This window comes from Myxocyprinus asiaticus, chromosome 6 (genome assembly GCF_019703515.2).
Source record: "Myxocyprinus asiaticus isolate MX2 ecotype Aquarium Trade chromosome 6, UBuf_Myxa_2, whole genome shotgun sequence".
Classification (NCBI taxonomy): Eukaryota; Metazoa; Chordata; class Actinopteri; order Cypriniformes; family Catostomidae; genus Myxocyprinus; species Myxocyprinus asiaticus.
This window is the reverse complement of record NC_059349.1, coordinates 1214009-1232786: the sequence shown is the minus strand read 5'-3', so window position 1 is coordinate 1232786 and position 18778 is coordinate 1214009. Positions and strand designations below refer to the sequence as shown.

Here is an 18778-nt window from a genome sequence, read left to right as displayed (position 1 = left end):
TAGCCTACAAACAGGTGAAAGTCCTGTAAGTCTATCAGGATTTTTTACGATAGGACACCATTATTTAGTTAAATAATAATAATAATGTTAAATTTATATAGTACCTTAACAGAGTTCAAGAACACTTAACATTTTCAAATTTAGCACAGTTTAAAGAAGAAGAAGATGAAAAAACATTGAGCATGTTTCAGTTTCTTCGTTTTACATAAGCAGGAATATTCCAAATAAATTAATACTATATGGAGCATTTAAACTTTTATGGAGCATTTAAACTTTTTTTTCTGAATAAATTCTTAACCAGTCAATAACCTTAATCGCTGATGAGGATAATAATATGTGGATAATAAGTGGTCAACTTTAAGAGACAGAAAGACAGGCTCCGACTCATCACTTCAGGTCAGGAATTTAACTCAGGTTTAGGCTATAAATGAATACACGAGGATCACGTGTGAATCATGTGAGACATTAACATAGACATTTCAAGAAGTGGAAAGTGTATATGATGTCGTATCTTGGTTAATGTTACACTTGACAAGCTCCAGACGCACAAAATTAACAGAGACCGCCAACGGAGTAGAGACCGCGGCCATCTGATCTGAAATCAAACCGTGCGCATTTCAGTTCATTACACATTAAAAATATTGGCTGCACAGATTCATAAATTCGTTGTAATTTTGGATATGTTTATTTAAAATGTCGCTTTATCCGTGTGCTTTTTGGATTATCAGGCATACAAATATTTGTTATATTATTCGGATGGATCCATTATTTGTTTTGAAGTCCTTATTTGCGCCATTCCTAATATGGTATTCGGCTTCGGGCACATTCCCAATATATATTATATGTATGTATGTATGTATGTATATATAATATACACTACCGGTCAAAAGTTTTGAAACACTTGACTGAAATGTTTCTCATGATCTTAAAAATCTTTTGATCTGAAAGCGTATGCTTAAATGTTTGAAATTAGTTTTGTAGACAAAAATATAATTGTGCCACCATATTAATTTATTTCATTATAAAACTAAAATGTAATAAAAAAATAAATAAAAAAAAAAGTTTTTGAAATTGATGACTTGGACCAAATAATAAAGAAAAGCAGCCAATAAGTGCCCAACATAGATGGGAACTCCTTCAATACTGTTTAAAAAGCATCCCAGGGTGATACCACAAGAAGCTGGTTGAGAAAATGTCAAGAGTACATGTCTGCAAATTCTAGGCAAAGGGTGACTACTTTGAAGATGCTCAAATATAACACAGTTTTGATTTATTTTGGATTTTGTTTAGTCACAATATAATTCCCATAGTTCCATTTATGTTATTCCACAGTTTTAATGACTTTACTATTATTCTAAAATGTGAAAAATATATTATATACACTGGTGGCCAAAAATTTGGAATAATGTACAGATTTTGCTCTCATGGAAACAAATTGGTACTTTTATTCACCAAGGTGGCATTCAGTTGATCACAATGTATAGTCAGGACATTAATAACGTGAAAAATTAAAATTTTAAAAAAAGGTTCAGAACTTCTTAAACTACTTCAAAGAGTTCTCATCAAAAAATCCTCCACGTGCAGCAATGACAGCTTTGCAGATCCTTGGCATTCTAGCTGTCAGTCTGTTCAGATACTCAGGTGACATTTCACCCCACGCTTCCTGTATCACTTACCATAGATACGGCTGTCTTGTCGGACACTTCTCACGTGCCTTAGTCTAGCTGATCCCACAAAAGCTCAATGGGGTTAAGATCCGTAACACTCTTTTCCAATCATCTGTTGTCCAATGTCTGTGTTTCTTTGCCCAATCTAAAATGTTCATTTTGTTATTCTGTTTCAAAAGGTGCTTTTCTTTGCAATTCTTCCCATAAGGCCTGCACCCCTGAGTCTTCTCTTTACTGTTGTACATGAAACTGGTGTTGAGCGGGTAGAATTCAATGAAGCTGTCAGCTGAGGACATGTGAGGCGTCTATTTCTCAAACTAGAGACTCTGATGTATTTATCCTCTTGTTTAGTTGTACATCTGGTCTTCCACATCTCTTTCTGTCCTTGTTAGAGCCAGTTGTCCTTTGTCTTTGAAGACTGTAGTGTACACCTTTGAAAGAAATCTTCAGTTTTTTGGCAATTTCAAGCATTGTATAGCCTTCATTTCTCAAAACAATGATTGACTGATGAGTTTCTAGAGAAAGCCGTTTCTTTTTTGCCATTTTTGACCTAATATTGACCTTAAGACATGCCAGTCTATTGTATACTGTGGCAACTCAAAAACAAACACAAAGACAATGTTAAGCTTAATTTAATGAACCAAATAGCTTTCAACTGTGTTTGATATAATGGCAAGTGATTTTCTAGAACTAAATTTGCAATTTAGCATGATTATCCAGTCAGAAACATTTTAAATCGGCAGACAATAGGTAAGCCTTAATGTTTGGTAAATCCAGGCCTCCCAAAGAACCTGGTAAGTGTAAAACAGAAAATGTAAGTCTTGGCTTGCGCATATTCCATATAAAGGAACTAAGCCAACTGCTCAGATCTTTCAATACTTTTTTGGAAAATACTAGTATAGGAATCAATTGAATAGGGGAAAGCAGTCTTGGTAGGATGTTCATTTTTCACAAGGGCTATCTGACCCAACCAGGAGATAGGTAAGGTATCCCATTGCTTTAAGTCTTCCCTTAATTTGGCAAGCAGAGGGGTGAAGTTATCTTCATATAACTGTATAATCATATTAATCATTATTTGATGAACTACTGCTGATATGATTGATAGAAAATGTACACAAACATCTCTTTGAATTTTTTTTTTGCTTTACCTTCAAATGATACTGCCCTAATTAATAAATTGCCGGGCAATTTTTGTGAACGAAGCTCAATCTACAATGAGCCTAATTTACATAGAAAGGAGGCAAGGAAGCACGAAAAGGAATGACAATGACTATTTAAATACTCAAGGTGCAGCACAATTTCAGTACTGATTGTGCCTGCTAAAATAGATTGTGGGTGGTTAGTTAATAAGATGCAGGTATTTGCGATGAAATACCATGCGTAAAAGTGGCACAACTGTTTAGTGAATTCCCTCCTCTAAATATTTATACTTTTATTTTGTTGTAATTTAAACTTAAATGTAGGCTTTCCATTACTACAATTGCTGCAATGCTAAATCATAAAGTTATAATATAAATGATAAGATTAAGTGAGCCCTTGAACTGTTGCTGAACTAAATATATGAAGCAAGCTGTCTGCTACAATTTACTGTATATTAAATTATATGTATATATACAGTATAAAGCCTATGTCAGTCCTATATTTATAATTTACTAGAAAGCATGATGAAAATATATAGCAAAAGATCCTTCATGCTGTGTCACCAGTAAACAATTTTTTCCTCAAAGGAAAAGTAACTGAGAGTGAGAGTATAGCATATTTTAAGTTGAACTAATTAATATAAGTACACAGAAACAAAAATAAGGTATATGGTGGTATTGATATCTACCCTTTTAAGAACATTCCCCTTTAGTCCTGTGCCTTTAAGAATTTGGCTCCATTTTCTGAGGTAGCAGGTGATCCTAATTTCAGCCATTTTATAATGTGGGTTCAGGTGCTTGTTTTCACATGGAAAGACTGGCCTTCTTGTTGTCTTCTATGGTTTGCTCTCTGATCTTGCTCTGACCTACTCTGGTATGCCAGACCAGAATTCTTTGTGTCTTTTATTTTATTTATGTCCCTTTTTGTTTTATATTCTGCCACACCACAACTGTTTGCCTGTTTTTAGTGTCTTGTTCACTTTGCTGTACTGTCCTGTCCTCAGCTGACCCAGTTCATTTAGGCCTGCTGGTCCTATCTAATCCTGGCTATTGGTCCAGAACATGTGCCTTGCTTTTCGGCTTGTGGATAGTTTGAGGTGCACCTGGTAGACTTTTTTTATTCGCCTGAGCTGTATGCAACACATCAAGCTGCTGTTTTGTCTCTATTTGTTTGCAGTTGGGTTTTCCATGATACTTTTGTCCTTGTTTATTCTATTTTGTGGTTCCTGTCTTAACCTTGATCCCCTCAGTTGCTGTATTTATTTTCTTGCCTCCATATTTGTAACCTTGATCACCCTTACAAAAATCTAAACTAGCTGCTCGTTATTTTCACATGCAAATGAGCTTTTGATTCACCGCAAATGTTTGCCAGAATTTTGCAGCTCTTCGCCAGTAGTGGTGTACCTCCGGCAAACATTTGGCAACTATGGACAATTTGCAGCAAAGCTCATTTGCATGTGAAAATCTGTGGCAAATTTGCGGCTGTAGAAATTTTGGTAATATAAATGCACACAGTATGGATTAAAGTGTACGCGTACCTTCACCATAATATGTAAAGAATTTTATAATGGAATTAGCCATGTTCGACCGCCATTATAAGGAAGATAAATGTAAAATGATCAGATAGAAATCTGAATAAAATTCTCCACCATTAAAATGTAATACAACGGCTCGTTGTATCCGCTCACAATTTCTATTGTAAGGAATTAGCTTCAATAAGGGAATTATGATTAATTCACTTATTGGAGTAATACTATTCTCATGGCTTATTAAAAATAATATCACATATATTTTAGATATGGTTCGAGCTTCAGAGCGCAGATCTTTGAAAAATCAAGTGACAAGATTATCAAAATACACCACAGTCAAATTAGTTTTTAATACAAACAAGACTTTATTGCTAATCTAAAACATCTATCACATATAGAAAAACACAAAACAGGTTGGTAAAGTGAGCTGTAACAGGAGGTGAATGAAACGATCTGTACAGAGAAAATTGAACTTCATGGAGTCCATAGACAATGCCTTGAGAACCATTGATACTTAATTTAGTATACTTCGATTTGCAATCGGCTAACTTGAATTATATTAAAGAGACACCAGTACTTTCAGCAAAAGTCTGGAGATGTACTTGTGTTTCCTTGCATTGCTTTGGTTCTTTGGCTGTGTCAGTAGAAAGTTCTGGTTGTTCCGTCTATGTTTTGGACCTCTGTTAAGATTGTGGACAGTTTGTTGCTGGAATGATGAGGCATCTTTGAAGCAAGGCCTCCCGCACAGGAGACTCTTGACTCCCCGTCACGGGTGTGAGTCGTAGCAGAGAGAAGAGCTACCTCAGAACTTTGCTTTCCGAGCTTTCATAGACTCTACATTGTACGGAACTTGAGGGGTGCCGGTGTAGGCTAAAAGCCACGATGGTAAGAGGATGAAGAGAGAGTTTGTTTGAGGCGGGGAGGCCTTGTACTGCTGAGGTTGGCCGCACCCCAAAGGTGTTTTGAGCCAATCAGAAGTGTATTTCCGATACCATGTGATCATCTCTCTGTCCCTCCTTCTGAAGGTGATTAATGATCATTTGTCCCGTTTCCCGCTCGAAGTACATTTTAATCATTCATTTTATATAATGAAATCGGTGTAAGAGACATGACATCTGTTAACATCAACATTCTCTACATAAATGTTCAAGCATTTACATATGAAACATTACATATTTCTAGGAGTGTTGAAATAAGATCCATCTGAGATCTTGTGGGAGAGTTGTGATAACAATTAAGTCCAGGGCATTCCTGATTTACGACATGGAGAGGAAGAATCTTGGTGTGTCCACAGAACTCTTCTTTGTTCTGAAGACGGTCAATATTAGCCAGATGTCGGTTTTAGCTAAACTCCTTGGAGCCAGCAGGGCAGAGTCTTCAATTTATGTTGTTGAGGAATTTTAGTGTGACTGCTGGCCTCTAAGCGTGGAAATTAACAATTGTTCAGCCCATAATATCATACATGGCAAACATGCCATGAACTCCCGATTTTTGTAAGGGCATTTGTCTTAATCTTATTGCTTTTTCCTCTGTTTGTCTCTGGTTCAACAGTTTGATTTCCATAGCTTTTTTTTTTTTTTTTTTTTTGCCATTGACTATGTCTTTGTGATTTGGGTGTAAATTTAAGTTGATATTTGCTTCAATTTCCTGCTTGAACTGGGCCTTATGATTCTGTCTGTTCCTTGTGGTGATCCGGTGCCAACTTGTATCCTTCTTTAGCAATTAGTTTTAGTTGCTATTGTGATTGCTTGACCAGTCTTTTTTCTTTTTTAGAACCGGAGCTAGATGTTCCATTTGTGGAGGCTAGTCTCCTAGTTGTGGGTTTCCCTCACTGCATGCTGTTATTTCTTCACGGTGTGTATAGTTTGGCCTGCACTTTTGCTTGCTGTGTTTGCAGGAGTGGTTATTGGTTCAGGAACACACCCCTGGATAGTCTGCCTCCCTATGAAGTCTCAGCCCCTGTTTCTGTTTTGATGTCTTCTAGGGGTGGGGGATCTACCAATAGACATGATAAAACAGTAGAAATTTGCCAACTAGTATACATTTTGTATTATCCTCTCTATCGCTGTAACGCAAAATTGCCATATGAGAAATGTGTACAGCACAAAACACGTACGTATTACATACTCTGTTGGATAAATGGAGGAAGGCGGAGTAACTGCTTGTTCCTTACATTCATTTGAATGAGAAGATGAGAGGAGATTATGAAGGAAAAAACCTCCTGGTACCTAAAGATGGAGAAGGGCAGGAGGAAACAGGTGTCCTCCATGGTGTGGAATTAGTTTGGCATTAGAAAACACGATACCGAGCAGAAACTGGCGATGCAAGGTTTGTACATTGAGTATGTCGATATATCCATGTGCGCATATATATCAGTGGTCAGGGCTTCACGTGAGACTGATAGAAATAATGAAATGCAGTTTTTCACTGACAGCTGCACGTCATTAGATGAAAAGCTTTTCAAGAACGTGAGAAAAGGTGACACTGAATCCGCTTCTGTGGCATTAAAGTTTGCTTGAGCCACCGTTAAAGCAAATTCAATGACATTTAATCCCGTGCTCCAAACATGTCTCCCATCCAAACACGCGCAGCTGTGTTTTATGCGAGTGTTGCACAGATGCGCAATCTGAAACACGCTAGTGCGCGTGAGTATTGAAGTCATCCCAGTCTTTTCATTTGTGCTCCAGTGACTAATGAACTGGCCATGGAGACGGTGTTAGGATCCATGTGCAGGAAGTTTAGTAAGAACACAAGCAAACAATCCAAATCGGCAGGCAAATAGACGTAGTCGTTAAGCAGACAGTAAAATCCAATATACCAAAAAGACAGTCCAACAAGGCAAACAAAACAAAGGAGTATCCAAAAAGCAGTAATTCCAGAAAAACAGGCAATGGTCATAACATGAAAACAGTCAGCAATAGCAATGGAAAAACACTTGGTAAGGCAGGGTTAACTGGCAATACACAAAGTATAAGTGGAAGTGCATGGCTATTTATACTGTGAAAACAGGAAGTGAGCAGAGAAGAAATGAGTGACGATCAGTATTTGGGAGAGGGCTCCCTCTGGTGGTTGGTAGGGTGGGAAACAACCTCGGATGTTACTGTGACAGAAAAGGCGCAGATCACACCCGCTACTCATTCTGATTTCTTTTGTTGTCAAGTGGGTTTTTAAAATACACATCAAAACCCTTTCTAAAATTCTGTTCAAATGATGTTTGATATCAGAAAACAAACCAGACATATTGTCCTTCAGATATTTTATAGAGATTACTAAAAACACAAAGAGCCTAAGTAAGTGTTTTATTTATGGTTCATTTTTGTCATTTATTTGTTATTTTACTTTTTGCGTTGAGAAGATAAGTTTTTTGAATCAAGTTATAACAATAATCATAATAATAACAATAATAAAAACAACAACAATAATTATTAAAACAGAAAGAAGAAAATTGGTGCACATCATGAGACTGAAATGTGGCATATAGATTTTTACTTTGAATATGTTTGTCAAGTTTAAAATAAAGAGAAAATTATATAAGATGAAGTTTTCATTTATAAAGTATTTAATTCACTGACTGGATTACTCCAAATTACACATTGCGACGTAGCTTAATATATAATACAATTATAGATATATAGATTTTTCAGAAAAATTTAACTATATCAAGATATATCTAGTTATCGTGATTATAAAATTACTCGTATCGTGATATAGGATTTTGGTCATATTGCCCACCTGTCATGTGTATTTTGCTGGTTCATGTTATTTATGTCTTTTATTTTGAAATTCTAGTTCTTGTTTCATGTCATGTGGTTCCCTTGTCATGTGATTTCATGTTTCCCTCCATGTTCATGTGTCTTGTTTTCATTGGTTGATTGTCTTGTTATCTTGTTTAGAGTTCTTTGTGTTTATTGGTTATCCTTGTCATGTGTTCTCCCATGTTCATTTATTTAACCCTCATGTTTTCCATTGGCCATTGTCAGGTATTGTTGTATGTAACTTTGGTTGTGAAGTCAAGCTTATGTCAAGTCAAGTTTATGTTTCATTCATATTTGTAGTTAGGGTTTTGGATATCACGAGTTGGAATAAATTTGCACTTGGGTTCTTTACTTCATCGTCATCGTCTTTGTCATTGCCAGTGCCAGCAACATCGTTACACCACCCCTAATGCCTTCTATTTAAATTGTTTAACTTTGGTCTTATAAGATCAGTGCAACTGTAATACTCTTTCCCTATCTGTCACTCACTCAATGTTGTGTCGATGTAGTGACACTAGGGGTCACTCTTGGGAGCCCTAAACACCTCTTTTTTTTTTGATAAAAGGCCAATGGGAATTGGCGTGTGGAATTTGCATGCCACTCCCCCGGACATATGGGTATAAAAGGAGCTGGTATGCAACCACTCATTCAGATTTTCTCTTCGGAACCAAGCGATTGCATTCAGTGCACTGAATTCAATTCACCTCAAACTGCTGGATTTTACGGCGCATTTCAGTGGCTTCTCCTCCTCTGCACCAATGGAGTGCAGAGAACGCCCCTGGGCGCTTCGGCAGAACAAACAAAAAGAGTATATTCTAAAAAAAAAAAAAAAAAGAGTATATTTTCAATTCTAAGAGAGCGGCACACACGGAACATCTTTTTAAAGATGGCTTTCTATTTGTGTGTTATTCCTGGTGGCGGTCGTTATCTCTCCGCTTCTGATGGCCACGATCGCTGTCTTGCGTGTCTGGGCGCTGCTCACACGGAGACTTCGTTTGTGGATGGGTCTTGTCCTCTTTGCAAGAACATGACCATAGAAATGCCTTCGTAAGAAAGCAAGCCACCCCAGCGGTTCCCTGCCTCGGTCCTTCTACCTACGGGTATGAGGCTGCGTCGGTTAGCACTGGGAGTTATTTGGGGACTCCAATGGGACCACCTCCGCCGGGTAACCCCCCACAGACCTCCCATTCCTCAGCACGCTCACTTGCCCCAGTCGGGCTCTCGGGTGAGACTGCCGGCTCGCCTCAGGGTGAGTTCGACCTCTTATTCGGGGCCCGGGAAGACGATGAGTTATTGAGCACTGCATCGGAGAGTGGGCTCGTCCACTCTGATGCGGAGACTTTTGCTGGGCTTCCTCCTTCGGGTATGGTCGCCCAGTCCGACGCGGAGATGACGGACATGATTTCCCGGGCAGCTGCGAGCGTTGGGCTAGAGTGGAACCCTCCACTCTCCCCTGAACACGCGCTCCGCCCCGCCGCGAGGCCCCACTCGCAGGTACGTCCGACATGATTATCCCCTTGGTCCCCCTCGCCCGGAGTTTGGACACGTGGCTCGCGCTTTCCAACCCGTCGCGATGGCTGACAAGGACTGTCAGACTCAGCTATGTGATTCAGTTCGCCAGGCACCTGCCCAGGTTCAGCAGCATCCACTTCACCTCGGTGAAGGGCGAGAACACCACTACCTTGCGTGCGGAGATCGCTAACCTTCTACGGAAGGGTGCGATAGAGCCTGTCCCTCCAGCCGAGATGAAGTAGGGGTTTTACAGCCCCTACTTCATCGTACCAAAGAAAGGTGGTGGGTTGCGGCCAATCTGGGACCTGCGAGTACTGAACCGGGCCTTGCACAGACTCCCGTTCAAGATGCTGATGCAAAAACGCATTTTAGTGAGCGTCCAGCATCAAGATTGGTTCGCGGCAGTAGACCTGAAGGATGCGTACTTCCACGTCTCGGTCTTACCTCGACACAGACCCTTCCTGCGGTTTGCAGTACAAGGTCCTCCCCTTCAGCCTGTCCTTGTCCCCTCGCGTCTTCACAAAGGTCGCAGAGGCAGCCCTTGCCCCGCTAAGGGAAGTGGGCATCCATATCCTTAATTATCTCGATGACTGGCTAATCCTAGCTCACTCTCAGGATGTGTTGTGTGTGTGCACAGTGACCTGATGCTCACGCACCTCAGCCGACTGGGGCTTCAGGTCAACTGGGAAAAGAGCAAGCTCTCCCCGGTTAAGAGCATCTCTTTTCTTGGCTTGGAGTTGGACTCAGTCTCGATGATGGCGTGCCTCACGAACGAGCGTGCGCAGTTGGTGCTGAACTGTCTGAAGGCATTCATACAGGAGACAGCGGTTCCACTGAAACTTTTTCATAGGCTCCTGGGGCATATGGCATCCTCAGCATTGGCCACACCACTCGGGTTGATGCACATGAGACCGCTTCAGCACTGGCTTCAGACTCGAGTCCCATGATGGGCATGGTGCCATGGGACACATCGCGTGACCATCACGCCGATCTGTCGCCGCCTCTTCAACCCTTGGACCGACCTTGCATTTCTACGGGCAGGAGTTCCCCTAGAGCAGGTCTCCAGGCATAACATGGTTACGACGGACACCTCAAAGATGGGCTGGGGTGCCGTATGCAACTGGCATACAGCCACCGGCTCCTGGACTGGCCCGCGGCTGCGTTGGCACACCAACTGCCTCGAGTTGTTGGCAGTACTGCTCGCCCTGCGGAGGTTCTGGCCATTGTTCCAGGGCAAGCACGTGTTGGTCCGGGCGGACAACACAGCAAAGGTAGTGTATATCAACCGTCAAGGCGGTCTATGCTCCCGTTGCATGTCACAACACGCCTGCTGACTCCTCCTCTGGAGTCAGCAGCGCCTCAAGTCGCTACGAGCCACTCACATCACGGGCAACCTCAACACCGCAGCGAACGCGCTGTCATGACAGGTTACGCTCAGGGGAGAGTGGAGACTCCACCCCCAGGTGGTCCAGCTGATTTAGAGTCGATTCGTTCGAGCACAGGTAAACCTCTTTGCTGCCCAGGAATCCTCCCACTGCCCGCTTTGGTACACCCTCACCAAGGTACCCCTCAGTATAGACGCGCTGGCACACAGCTGGCCCCAGGATTACGCAAATACGTGTTTCCCCCAGTGAGCCTACTTGCACAGACCCTGTGCAAGGTCAGGGAGGACGAGGAGCAGGTCGTCCTAGTAGCACCCTACTGGCCCACCCAGACGTAGTTCTCAGACCTCACACTCCTCGCGACAGCCACGCCCCCCCCCCCAGCGAATTCCCCTGAGGAAGGACCTTCTTTCTCAGAGGTGGGGCACCGTCTGGCACCCGCGACCAGACCTCTGGAATCTCCATGTCTGGCCCTTGGACGGGATGTCGAAGACCTAAGTGGCCTACCACCCGCGGTGGTAGACACGATCACTCAGGCTAGGGCTCCCTCTACGAGGCACCTGTATGCCTTGAAGTGGCATCTGTTCACTGACCCCCAGAGATGCGCAGGTGGATTGGTGCTTTCCTTCCTGCAGGAGAGGCTGGAGGGGCGGCTGTCCCCCTCCACCTTGAAGGTGTATGTATCCGCCATTTCGGCACATCACGATGCAGTGGATGGTAAGTATTTGGGGAAGCACGACTTGATCATCAGGTTCCTGAGAGGCACTAGGAGGTTGAATCCCTCCAGACCACACCTCATCCCCTCGTGGGACCTCTCTGTAGTCCTTTGGGGTCTATGGGGAGCTCCCTTTGAGCCCCTGGAGTCAGTTGAGCTTAGGCACTCTCTTTGAAGACTGCCCTCCTGACTGCAATCACTTCCATCAAGAGGGTAGGGGACCTGCAGGCATGCTTTGTCAGCGAATCGTGCCTGGAGTTTGGTCCGGGTTACTCTCACGTGATCCTGAGACCCCAACCGGGCTATGTGCCCAAGGTTCCCATGACCCCTTTTTGGGATCAGGTGGTGAACCTGCAAGCGCTGCTCCAGGAGGAGGCAGACCCAGCTTTGGCATTGCTGTGTCCGGTGCATGCTTTACGCATCTATTTGGATCGTATGCAGAGCTTTAGAAGCTCCGAGCAGCTCTTTGTCTGTTTTGGTGGACAGCGGAAAGGAAGTGCTGTCTCCAAACAGAGGATCGGCCACTGGGTCGTTGACGCCATCGTGATGGTATATCATGCTCAGGATGTGCCACCCCCCATGGGGTTACGAGCCCACTCTGCTAGGAGTGTAGCGGCATCCTGGGCCCTGACCAGTGGCACCTCTTTGGCAGACATCTGCAAAGCAGCGGGCTGGGCAACACCCAACACCTTGGTAAGGTTCTATAATCTCTGGGTTGAGCCGGTTTCGTCCTGTGTGTTGTCAGGTACGAGCAAATAAGTTCCGGGACAGCTGGCCGGGTGTACCGCTTGCGTATAGCGCCTTTCCCCTTCCATGAAGTGAAGACGTGCGCTTTTGACTCCCAGTCATGTTCACAAGTTGTGATCCCTGGATGATTTCCTCCTTAGCCCTGTGGCAGACGAGTTTGCGGAGAAACTCGCTGCCAGCCCAGTACATGTGCTAACTAAGCCCTGTACTGGGGTAGGTGCTCCACGTGTGGTAAACTGTCGGTAAACTGCACCTTCCTTGGGCAAAGGTTCCTCTTCCCCCTGTCACCGTGTTTGTAGAACTCCTTTCCCGTTGGGTAGGACCTACCATGGGACTTCTCCACATGACATACTTCCGACAAGATTCGGTAAGACCATGTGACGTATTTCCACTCTAAATGCACTCCCCCCCCCAGGAGTGACACACCCCCGACGTAGACACATATTTTCGGGGAGGAAAAAAATAGGAAAAGAGGCCACGGCTGGGTTAGCCTGTCCCTATTTGTTGGGCAGTTGACTTGTTCCAAGGGACCGTTCAACACTCATAAGAGCATTGGGGGAGGTTACGTGACGGCCTGGTGCGCTGGCTATGAGGCACACAGTGGTCTGTCCATCTCGCACCTCCAGTCTACGTAACACAGTTCAGCTAGTTGTGGCATTTTGTATAGGGACCCCTAGTGTCACTACATCGACACAACGTCGAGTGAGTGACAGATAGGGAACATCCCTACAAAACAAAACAAAATATAAGTAACTGCATTCCACTACAATTACAGTTTAAATCATTGGTAATTAGAATACAGTTACATTCAAAAAGTATTTTGATTACTGAAGAGATTACTTTGCATTTTATTATCATTTGTTTCATTTAATATTTAGTCCTTTCAGATGGAAAACATTTATACATATAAATGATGCGATCCAAAGTGCATTTGAAAAGCGGTGAAACACTTTCTTATGATGTGTTACATTCATATGAGCAGACAGAGAATTAAGTTTGAAGTAAGTTTGCAGTAAGTTTGGAGCAGAAGAAATAGAAATAAATCTTGTGTAAATTGTGAGCTTTACGCTAATCTAAAATGCTATTTCTAGCCATTTTACATGCACGTTACCAGGCACGATCATTTTTTTTTTTTTTTATCAAGAAAATTCACGTTGGATCATAATTTGTTTTTTCTAGTAAGACCTTTGATATTAGGGCAAAAATCATATTCTTGATAATAATTTTTGTATTGTTTTCCTGTAAAAATATCTAAAGATCCTTAAAACAAGATCAATTTGATATATCTTGTTTTAGAAACAACACTGCATAAGATATTTAGGTTTTTCAGAGAATGCATTTTTAACATGTGTATTTTATCTTACTGTACTGGCAGAGTTTTTATAGTCAAAACAAGTGAAAAAATCTACCAGTGCTGAAGAAGTAATCCAAAGTATTTAGAATACGTTACTGACCTTAAGTAATCTGACGGAATACATTACAAATTACATTTTACAGCATGTATTCTGTAATCTGTAGTGGAAGGTCATTGGACCATGACGCGCATCTAGGCGGCACATAGCCACCCTAATATACCCCACGAACACATGCTGATAGGCTATAAAAACCCACCTAATAATGAGGGGCGTGATGCAATAAAGCAGACGGATACACTGTTCTTATACACATTGCATAATGCAAGTCACAATAAAGTTAATATTATGCATAAAAGGGAAAGTCACAATTATACACAAATGACAAAACTAGTGGAAAAACTACAAGACAGTAGTCTGTCTCACTACACATAGACATACTACTGTAGTATTATGGTTCACTTGCATTATCAACTAAGGCTGTACAATATAATATAAAAATAAAGTCTTCCATTGAACGTGTATCGGCTATATATCAAGTTTCACCTCTTAAATTGATGTGTAATACAATGCATTAATAGTAGATAAAACACTTTAATAATCATATTAAAATATACTGGGAAGCACACCTGTACTTGGTGAGCACTATCCCTCCCTTGTTGGTAGTGATACCTGTCTTAGTGTAGAGAGACACACCTGGGACTCCCGGATACACTGCACATGACTCATCTGAATACACCAGATGTGCGCCATCCTCACTGTATCCAGCAGAGGAACACCCAGAAGGTCTCTTCCTCTTTTCTCCTTCAACTCTTGCAGTAGGTGCTCAATTAGGCAGATAGTGGTCTCCAATCCACGAGTCCTCCGACGGCAATAGAGGGCCAGCTCCTTCTTTGTAATACGTCTGTTCACCAGGTCATCAGTGATGAGAGGCAGCCTTTCCTCCTCCAGTTGCCCTCTCTTCACCCAATGCAAAAGAGAAACATCAAGCAGGTCCCACTCAATGATACTGCACTCACTTCCATCAAGAGGGTAGGGGACCTGCAGGCATGCTTTGTCAGCGAATCGTTACTGTATATGTACTCAATACTTGGTAGGGGCTCCTTTTGCTTTAATTACTGCCTCAATTCGGCGTGGCATGGAGGTGATCAGTTTGTGGCACTGCTGAGGTGGTATGGAAGCCCAGGTTTCTTTGACAGTGGCCTTCAGCTCATCTGCATTTTTTGGTCTCTTGTTTCTCATTTTCCTCTTGACAAGAGGAGGTTCAGGTCTGGTGAGTTTGCTGGCCAGTCAAGCACACCAACACCATGGTCATTTAACCAGCTTTTGGTGCTTTTGGCAGTGTGGGCAGGTGCCAAATCCTGCTGGAAAATGAAATCAGCATCTTTAAAAAGCTGGTCAGCAGAAGGAAGCATGAAGTGCTCCAAAATTTCTTGGTAAACGGGTGCAGTGACTTTGGTTTTCAAAAAACACAATGACCCAACACCAGCAGATGACATTGCACCCCAAATCATCACAGACTGTGGAAACTTAACACTGGACTTCAAGCAACTTGGGCTATGAGCTTCTGCACCCTTCCTCCAGACTCTAGGACCTTGGTTTCCAAATGAAATACAAAACTTGCTCTCATCTGAAAAGAGGACTTTGGAACACTGGGCAACAGTCCAGTTCTTCTTCTCCTTAGCCCAGGTAAGACGCCTCTGACATTGTCTGTGGTTCAGGAGTGGCTTAACAAGAGGAATACGACAACTGTAGCCAAATTCCTTGACATGTCTGTGTGTGGTGGCTCTTGATGCCTTGACCCCAGCCTCAGTCCATTCCTTGTGAAGTTCACCCAAATTCTTGAATCGATTTTGCTTGACAATCATAAGGCTGCAGTTCTCTTGGTTGGTTGTGCATCTTTTTCTTCCACACTTTTTCCTTCCACTCAACTTTCTGTTAACATGCTTGGATACAGCACTCTGTGAACAGCCAGCTTCTTTGGCAATGAATGTTTGTGGCTTACCCTCCTTGTGAAGGGTGTCAATGATTGTCTTCTGGACAACTGTCAGATCAGCAGTCTTCCCCATGATAGTGTAGCCTAGTGAACCAAACTGAGAGACCATTTTGAAGGCCCAGGAAACCTTTGCATGTGTTTTGAGTTGATTAGCTGATTGACATGTCACCATATTCTAATTTTTTGAGATAGTGAATTGGTGGGTTTTTGTTAAATGTGAGCCAAAATCATCACAATTAAAAGCACCAAAGACTTAAACTACTTCAGTCTGTGTGCACTGAATTTATTTAATACACGAGTTTCACAATTTGAGTTGAATTACTGAAATAAATGAACTTTTCCACGACATTCTAATTTATTGAGATGCACCTGTACAGCAGCACCGGAGGAGCAATGCCTGCCTGCTGGTACCTGCTTACCAGGCCTGAGACCATTGAGTCCAGACCAATTCCTTCCTGGGCAGTCAGAACGCTGATGAGGATCTGGCCCCTCTCATTGCAAGCAGAGGACAGCCACTGTGCAGTGCCCTTAACAATGCCTGCCACCTTCTTTGTGATCTGATATCAAGAACAACATACACACAAAACATTAATTATAACATCTTGGTTACTGTTGTAACCTCCGTTCCCTGGTGGAGGGAACGAGATGTTGTGTCGATGTAGTGACACTAGGGGTTGCTCTTGGGAGCCTCTGATCTTTGAGAAAAGGCCACTACATCTACTATACTAGAGTGGTTTATTGAATGAGAACAATCAATTCTTTTTTAATCAAATCAAAGAGTTTTGTACATTTTAATAATGTATCTAAAATAAAAAAAAATTATAAAAAGGGGCAATAGACATTTTTCAATTGACAAGCTGAAGTTTAGTTTCAAGAGACAAGATTAAAACAAAAACAAAAAACAAACATTTTTTACATTCATATTTACCATATGGATTTCATAAGAGTTCAAAGCCATGAACCAAACCAAATTCTCAGTCAAAGACCAAACCAATCAGCTCTGAGGTAGATGACTATGATTTTAAGACATTACAGATATTACAGCTTCTTTATCTGTTAAAGCATAATTTTCTTTCAAGCTGCTTTTAAATGATGTGTTGTGAAAATCACTATATAAATAAAAATTCTTGACTAGATCACAAGATTATAAACTTTAATATGAAGCAAAGAAGTATTTAAAGATCAGACAACAACATAGGTTCAAGCTTGTGTACTTAACAGGGCCTCGTTTCCCAATAACAATCGATCTTACTGGTTAAGAGTGTTTTCTGCGAGTGATTTTATAAACTGCACTTAACGTGAACGTGCGAGGATGTGCTTTAATTGCTACTTAAGAGAGTCAATGTCCATGTGACAGTGCTGAAATGTGAATGTATAGTGCTGCTCGTCATTGTAACTTCATTATATTTGTAATATACCTTGCTAATATTTGTTTAAAAACATTTTCTTAAATATTCAACCTAACTAACTACATATTTACATATTGTTTAACAATAATTTTGAGCAGAACGATCTATTTCTTTTACACAATCTGCTTGCATAATCAGGCGTGCATGTGTAATATTTTGTTTTCACACATTTCTCTCGATATGAAAGCTTCCAGGATTAGTGAACACAGCGGAGGCCCCGTGTATGATCCTACTAATTGCAAGCATTCATTGAATATTACGAGGTTCACCGTGTTATCACGCAGGGCAAAATGAGACGTTTAGGAGATGCACTTTAAGGACATTCACCAATAATGCGGAGGTCTGCTCTTTACTCCCAAAATGTATAATAGTGACAGCAATGCTGCATGTGCTACACAACTTGTATTGCTGGGGAGAGTGCCTTTGGGTGTCAGATAGGAAGCGGAGACAAGGGTGAGCCAATATATACTGAAAATTTTCATGCAGTTATTTACTTTTTTGTTTTCTTCTCTCTCTGAATTTAATTTATACAGTTGTCTGCATCAATCATGCCAGCACTTTGCTTTTACCAACTAGTCCAACTAGTCCACACAAATAACTTTATTTGTTTACTAATTTATCTATTCATCCATTTATATAGACTATCTATTTTATGCATTTCGTTATTATTATTATTATTATTATTATTATTATTATTATTAGACTTGTCAGTTAAAATTAAAATAAATAAAACATAGATATCCTGATATTAAAGTTTTAGCATAAAGTGCCGCTATAGGTATTTAAATTTTATCAGGTGTTTGTCCTACAAGTGTCTGCATAAATCTACAGTATGTGCTTACGATGCTCTTTGCGCTGTACAATTACTCCAGGGCACTCGTAAATCTACAAGCATTTTCAAGTACTACTTAAGTTACAATGCTTAAGTTACGATTTTTTGTATCCAATGGATTCTGTTTCCCACCATTATTTCACAGAGCCTCTGACCTCTTTTTAATGGTGGGAACCTGGCTTTTAGTCCAAAACAAAATAACATTTTCAATTAATTTATCATGAAAGAGGACACAGAGTGTTTTCTTGCAACATCAGCACTGTCAGTAACCTCATATGCCCTCTCCTGGGTCACACAAAGTCCACACTTCTAGTAACCTCATATGCCCTCTCCTGGGTCACACAAAGTCCAGGCTATTCTATATTAGTACTTTTCTATAGTTTAGTTAACTTTAATAAGAAAATCTACTATACTACATAGTGCAAGAGTGCCCTTAGGTGTCGGAGAGGAAGAGGAGACGAGGATGAGGAGCCAATACACTGTACGGACGATTTTCATGCACAGCAGCAAGTTATTGACGTTTTTCCTTCTCTCTCTGATTGTAATTGTACAGTTCTCTGCAACAATCATGCCACCACTTTGTTGTCTTCTATTGCAGAAACCTAAGTAAAATGGTGCCTCATAAGAGACTAATTTGGACTACTACAAAGGCAGCTACTCCATGTGTCATAGCGCATAATAGCACATAAATATACAGTACATAGCACACATATTTTAGGTAAAATAGTATGTTTTTCCGATTA

The 18778-nt window shown here is 41.4% G+C and overlaps 1 protein-coding gene across 1 annotated transcript in view; it reads left to right on the top strand.

The window, feature by feature from the left end:
* Nucleotides 1-18778, top strand: part of LOC127442904 (gastrula zinc finger protein XlCGF8.2DB-like) — a 58607-nt gene that overhangs the window by 16197 nt on the left and 23632 nt on the right. The window lies entirely within an intron of this gene.